This window comes from Gastrolobium bilobum, unplaced genomic scaffold, assembly GCF_033153095.1.
Source record: "Gastrolobium bilobum isolate Gb01-03AN ecotype WA unplaced genomic scaffold, APGP_CSIRO_Gbil_v1 utg908, whole genome shotgun sequence".
Lineage (NCBI taxonomy): Eukaryota > Viridiplantae > Streptophyta > Magnoliopsida > Fabales > Fabaceae > Gastrolobium > Gastrolobium bilobum.
In genome coordinates, this window is record NW_026897979.1 from 94469 (window position 1) to 101223 (window position 6755).

At 34.3% G+C, this 6755-nt stretch overlaps 1 pseudogene; it reads right to left on the reverse strand.

Annotated features, from left to right (window-relative positions):
* Positions 1–473: 473 nt before the first annotated feature.
* LOC133311891 (thioredoxin H9-like) lies at positions 474–5745 on the reverse strand (annotated as a pseudogene).
* Positions 5746–6755: the final 1010 nt, after the last annotated feature.

Sequence of the window (6755 nt, forward strand, 5' to 3'; positions counted from 1 at the left end):
CGGACCACACGTGGAACATTAGTTTGCTGAGTTATCGTTAAGTAGTCTAGCGTAGAAGTAATATGACGTCGTTTTGAACATGTCTTATGTCTTCTTGGAGTTTTGGACAGCTGACCCTAGCATCGAAGGCCCTATTTGGTCCTTGACTAATTTATCGAGACCCTGTTTAATTTTAACACTAAAAAAATGGATATGAACATAGAAGTTGCAAGGCATATTGCAGCAAACCACCGACCACAAACCTTTCAAACCACTTGCAAATCCACTGGCCCTGTTGCAGCAATCGAATGGCCCTATTAATTTTTTCTTTCATGAATCTTCTCTGTTGAAGGATTTCACAACAAATTGCTGATACTCATCTCCCATTTATAAAATCATGGATGGAAGCTCACATAGAACACTCAACACCACAAGTTGTGATTTGGTGAAGGCAGAAAGCCAACAACACCTTACAAACACGAATAAAACAACTGTCACTGAGGAACTGAATCAATAATGGCAATAATCTTTTTCTGCAGCTCTACCTTGTTGGCTCCTACAAGTTTGTCAACTTGTTGTCCATCTTTAAGAAAGAAAAAAGTTAGTGTGGCTTTGATGTCCCATGAAGTACTAAAGTCCTGCAATATACACAACCATGATCAATAAAGTTTGTTGGCAGTTTTTTTCTTCTCTATTGTAACACAAGACATATTCCCAATAACATCCACCAGGGATAAACCACATGATCATCCAACAAACTTTAATCTATTATAAGAACATCATAGATGAGTATTTCTCGGATAACTGACAGTAATATGGCGCAATCATCTTACAAGGACCACACCATGTTGCACTGAAATTCGCAATCACCTGTTGAACGTGGAGCTTTTGGTATTAATTATTGCAGTATTAACAAGTAAAATAAAGTCAAAGAAAATGTATTGGAAAATCTGCGAGCAATAAATTATATATTTTATCAAAAATGGGAAGGGTCAACTTCAAAGTGTCTCTGTAAGCATGCATGCTTGTGTGTGGGGGTGTCACACACACACAGAGAGAGAGATAAAGTACTAATCAGCATTAAGATAATATCTTAATATCTAGTGAGCACAAATTCTTCGCCAATATTAAACTAGCCAGAGTAAAATCATTGTTAAAAGAGAGACAAGGTAATGTTGTCCGTTACAAGCCCATTGTTTGTTCAGGTTCTTACACAGAAAACCTTACAACTCATCACCAACCTTGAATGTAGAATTCATTCCTAAGTTATACCTCAATGTTCCTAAAGGGATTAGGGAGGCTTTGCTATCAAGCACTGAAAATACAGATGTTACCAACTATATACATGTATGGTAAATCATGGTAAGGTATTAATGGTTCAGTCAAACAACACAACAAAAATGGATATAAGCATTTAATTTTACTGTCGTACATATCAAAAAAGAAGGAAAACTTCCAATTTTTCCATCCCTCATTGCTTCTTCCAACTTTTGGTCCCAAGATTCTTTGGTTGTAATAAGTTTCACATTCCCACTAGCAAACTCCACATTATCATCAAAATCAGTATCTTTAGCTTGAGGCTACGAGCATTAGGAACATGAATCTTCTGTGATAATTGACTTATCAATGAATGAAGTTGATTGATAGATTACAAAGTTCTAGAAGCATTGAGGTTCCACTAAGTTGCTATCATACATTTAAAATAGAGCCATTAGATTGCTGCAATGGTGGTTTGAAAGGTTTGTGGTTGGTGGTTTGCTGCAATATGTCTTGCAACTTCTGTGTTCATATCCATTTTTTTAGTGTTAAGAACCAAATAAGGCCTTGATAAATTTGTCAGGGATCAAATAGGGCCTTCGATGCTAGGGTCAGCTGTCCAAAACTCCAAGAAGACATAAGGCGTGTTCAAAACGGCGTCGTATCACTTCCACGCTGGACTACTTAACGGTGACTCAGCAAAATAATGTTCCACATGTGCTCCGTTAGTTGGGTCGTTGGATGCCAACTAACGGAAGGACAAACATGGCACTATTTTTGTAAAATTAAAGACCAAAATGAGCTTTTTTTATTGTTGGGAACCAAAAGGGACTTCGTGAAAATTGGACAAAGAAAAAATACAAAATAAAATATGGCTGCATGAGATTCATGAACCTAATCTCAAATTTTACTAACTAATTTTCAAAATATTTTTTTTTTCATTTAAATAAAATATAGGAACAATGCATTCTATTTTATTTAAATATTTTGATTGTCTCCTCATCACAACATCCTCCTAAGTCATTGGTATAATTGGCAAATTATTAGTAATTTATACATGTTCATTTTAATCCATTTATTTTGCTATTGTTAAAATAAATTTCATTTTATCTTCTTTTCTTTATTTGATAAAATATATATATATATATATATATGTATATATATATATATATATGAAAAAAAATATTTGTCCTTATAAGCGATATAAATTTGTTGTAAAAGGATAGACATTTTTCCATGTGTGTGTATTTATATATATATATATATATATATAGGGGTTTACATTTTTGCAGCTGCTATACGTGTAGCAGTCAAATACTTACCATATATATATATATATATATATATATATATATATATATATATATATATATATATATATATATATATATATATACGTGAAATCATTAAATATGCAGAATCATAACCATACACCTGTCATTGTTGTACGTAACGGCTGTAGAAATAATTTTACTATATATATATATACATACTTCTTGCATATATGTCACTATCACAAAGACATACATTTTATAGGTTAGCGCTATGCAAAATAACGATACTAAACTGAATTGAACCACATTGTTTTAAGGGGAAAATGTCTGTCATTTTGAAATATTCCAATCAGTTCATTGCTTCGCAACTAATCCGATTCGGGGCGGGTCTAGGATTAAGGCTTTAAACCCCTCCCAAAGGTGGTACTGGGGAGATTCGAATAGTGCATCATTTCTCTCACTTAAAATGATACAACTTGTGTTATTTCACTCTCATAAGGAAGTGAGACCCACATCTTTATTTTTTTGTCCACTCTTTTTCCCCATGATCTATCTCTTTCTCTCACTTAAAATGACACAACTTTACATCCTTTAAAATGACACACATTTTCCTCTTTTTTTAATCAGTTTTGAGAAACAAACTGATTTTATAAACTTGTTCCATAATTGAACTGAATCAAAAGAACACATTTGGAAAATTTGTTTATAACTGATTTGTATATCTAAACAGATTTTGAATCGGTTCGATATCGATCATAAATCATAAATTGGTTTTGAAATATGAATTGGTTTCTAACGGGTTTCAAATCGGTTCGAATTAAATAAAATAGTTTGATTGATATAAAAAAAACATTTTGATTCTTTGAACGATACAATTCAACAAAAAAATTGATTAGCGTCGAACCGTAGGCTCTATAAGTGGGAAATATCTTCAGTACTACTGTAGTATTGAAGACTCAGTGCATCATTTACTTAATTTGGAAATAATAATATATTTGTTTTGCCATTTTACCCTTCTTTGTATGGTTATTTTCCCCTAAACCATCACTCTTTTCTACTTTTAGTAAAAGAGTACATACTACAGTAGTACCAAAGATATGCTCCTATAAGTGAACCAATTTAAACCTAAGGATTAAGAGTCTTGACACTGTGGGTAACAATTTTCTACATAACTCCTCAATATAACACAAACACGACACGATAAAAATCGTATTTGGGTCAATCCTTTTTTAAATTTGTGTCGTATTTGTATTGGCAAAAACTGACACAAAAAAATTTGTGTGACGTTCATGTCAACCTGCGAACCCAAAATTGATCCGCTTTAATTTTTTTACAGGTTATTTGTGTCTTGTCGTGTCGTAAACAAGTTATTCATGTCTTATTTGTCGTGTCTACTTATTAACAAGCAACACACTTTGAGGTTGACATATTATTTGTATCATGACGTGTTGTGTTAACCTGCAAAATAAATAGGTTGTATTTGTATTGAAGATTTAACTTGATTTTAAATTTATATCATGTTCATATTGAGTGTATTTGTGTTTGTGTCAACCCGAATCATGACCTCTTCTCAATATTCGATACTATTATTAACATGCCTTCTTAAAATATGTTGATTCAACACTGAAGTTGTATCTTACATTGTAGAATAATTATATCAAATGATTTGTAACTCGTTGCTGAATCTTTATCTATTGAATAAGGGAATCTAGGAACCATAACCGTAGAAGTCTAGATCCATTGAAGATATACATTGATAGAGCAGGTTTAGAGTTCCCACTGAAGTTGTATCTTACGGTGTAGAATAATTATATCAAATGATTTGTAACTCGTTGCTGAATCTTTATCTATTGAATAAGGGAATCTAGGAACCATAACATTAGAAGTCTAGACCCATTGAAGATATACATTGATAGAGTAGGTTTAGAGTCCCCCACGGTAGGGGTGTTCGCGGTCTGGATTGGATCAATTTTGGAAGCAAAAATCATCCGACCCAATTCCTTCGGTTTGACCATATAATCATCCAATCGGTTTGAATTTTTTTTCAAATCTGATCCGATCCAATCCAATTTTTTTCGTTTTGATTTGGATCGGTTTTTGATTTTTTGAAAATCTTAAAATTTGTTTCATGATTATTGTGCAAATAAGAACATCTTTTGCATATATTGGGTTTTGTAATTGTTCTGGATGAACATAAGTATGGTTATGGTATTGTTAAAGTCTACCTGGCGTTAGGCAGTTATCCTTAATATTTATAGCTCTGTCTTAGGTAGTTACTCTAATCGTGGGTTGTTATCCTCACTATCATATAATCGTGGTAGGACCCACATTTGGCTTCACTAGGCGATTAACTTAACTACTTCTCTGGGTAAAGGTACTTCTGGGTTCCGTCAGAGGTTATCCTCAGCTAAAGATACCCGGATGTATTAACCCGGAACATTAAGCCCCCAAGCTCGGAGTTTAATTGCTATTTTTACTCCGAGTTTAGTTTTTATCTTATCTCTTACGATTTCTTTTACTTTATTATATATTTGCACCCTCATTAAATGCTTCTTGCCTATTCAGCTTCTGATAGTCATTTGTCACCTCCCTATTGCCTTGGTCTTCGAAACGACTTGACACTTAACAGACGTGACCTGACATCCATCATTACTTTTCGAAATTTGAAACGACGGTTGGTTTTTCACCTGCTTTTATTACCGCGTGTCTTTACTGTTTTTTCATTTACTCTTTCTCACCATTTACAGATCAAGTCTTCTGCATCTTCTTCTTCTTCCTTATTCTCTTCTTGCATATTTCTGGTTCTTTCTTCTTTCTACATTTTCGTGCAATTTTCTTGTGGACTTTGTTGTAACGCTGCTACCTTTGGTTGTTACTCTTCATCCGGTTGTTGCTCTTCATCTAGTTATACAAGTAAGTTCCTTTATCTCGCTACTTGCCTTATTTTCTTGTTTCTTGCTTAATTTTGTCATTAATTTTGAAAAATTGTTACCTGCATCTTTAAGCCTTATCATAGCAAACTTGCTTATTCTCTTGAAAAAGACCTTCATTGTCTTTATACCTTTATCTTCTTTAATTTTCCTTTACCGGCTTTATAGGTTCTGGACGGATTAGGAATACACTTTTAACCACCATCTTCTTCTTTTGAAATTTTAACTTGTAATATATCTTCTAAACTAGATTTCCTTGGTACCTTTCCGTCCAGGCCATGCCGCCGAGGAATCGTCCCTACCATTCGCTTCCACTTTCTCGCTTCGCACTACCTTCTACTGCGTAAGATTTAGAATGGGTTGATGAAGAAGCTCTAGGACTTCGTTCTTCATATAAAAACCATCCGAGTAATCTTCACACCGCCTTACAATCAATCCCTTTATTCCGTGACTCCATTATCACTTCTTTCAAGTTTCTATACCCGGAGAAGAAGAACGTATTTGTTCACCTTCTGGGCAAGGTGAGAATTTTTTCTTTTTCGCCTATAAATGTTTATTTTCCGAGCTCAAGATAACCTTACCTTTCACCGAGTTCCAAATGGACGTCCGCAACCATCTTGAAGTCGCTCCCTCTCAACTTCATCCAAACAGCTGGTGTTTTACATACCTTCGAGATAATTTGTAGATCTTTTGGGTTCACTTACTCTTTTCGGGTCTTCTTCTGTCTATTCGCCGTGTTCCGAAATGCTATCGATAAAGGAAGTACTCGCCATAGTTGGGTTTCTTTAAAAGCCCGCCCTGGATTTCGCTGGTGTACTATATATGAAGACAACTGGAAAAATTTCAAAGAAGATTACTTCAAAATTTGTATACCTGAAGCTCTTCCGGCTACACCATCTGCCTCTTCCTCATCTTCTCAATCTGCCTCTCCTGCTGCCTTCTTTCTGGATCAGGACGGAGCTCCTCGATTCCCTCTCAGTTGGAACCAACATCATTATACTACACCTGCTAAAGCGTTTTTAACTAACTCAAAGAATTTAAGTACTGATGAATTTAAAACTTTCACATGGTTCAAAAATCTTGCTTCCGTGTTAGCCAAGCAAAATATTTCTATCATTCCTCGGTCTATTTTATCATATAAAGATTCTACTGCTTGGATTTGCAAGAAATTAAGTAAGTGACTTACCTACTGTCCTTATATTATCATACGTACTCGACTTTTAACTTTATATTCATTGTATTTTGTTTTCAGATAAAACCATGGATACGACCTTTTTTGCTCGCCAAAAACAAAAAGCTGCTCGCCAAGATGATT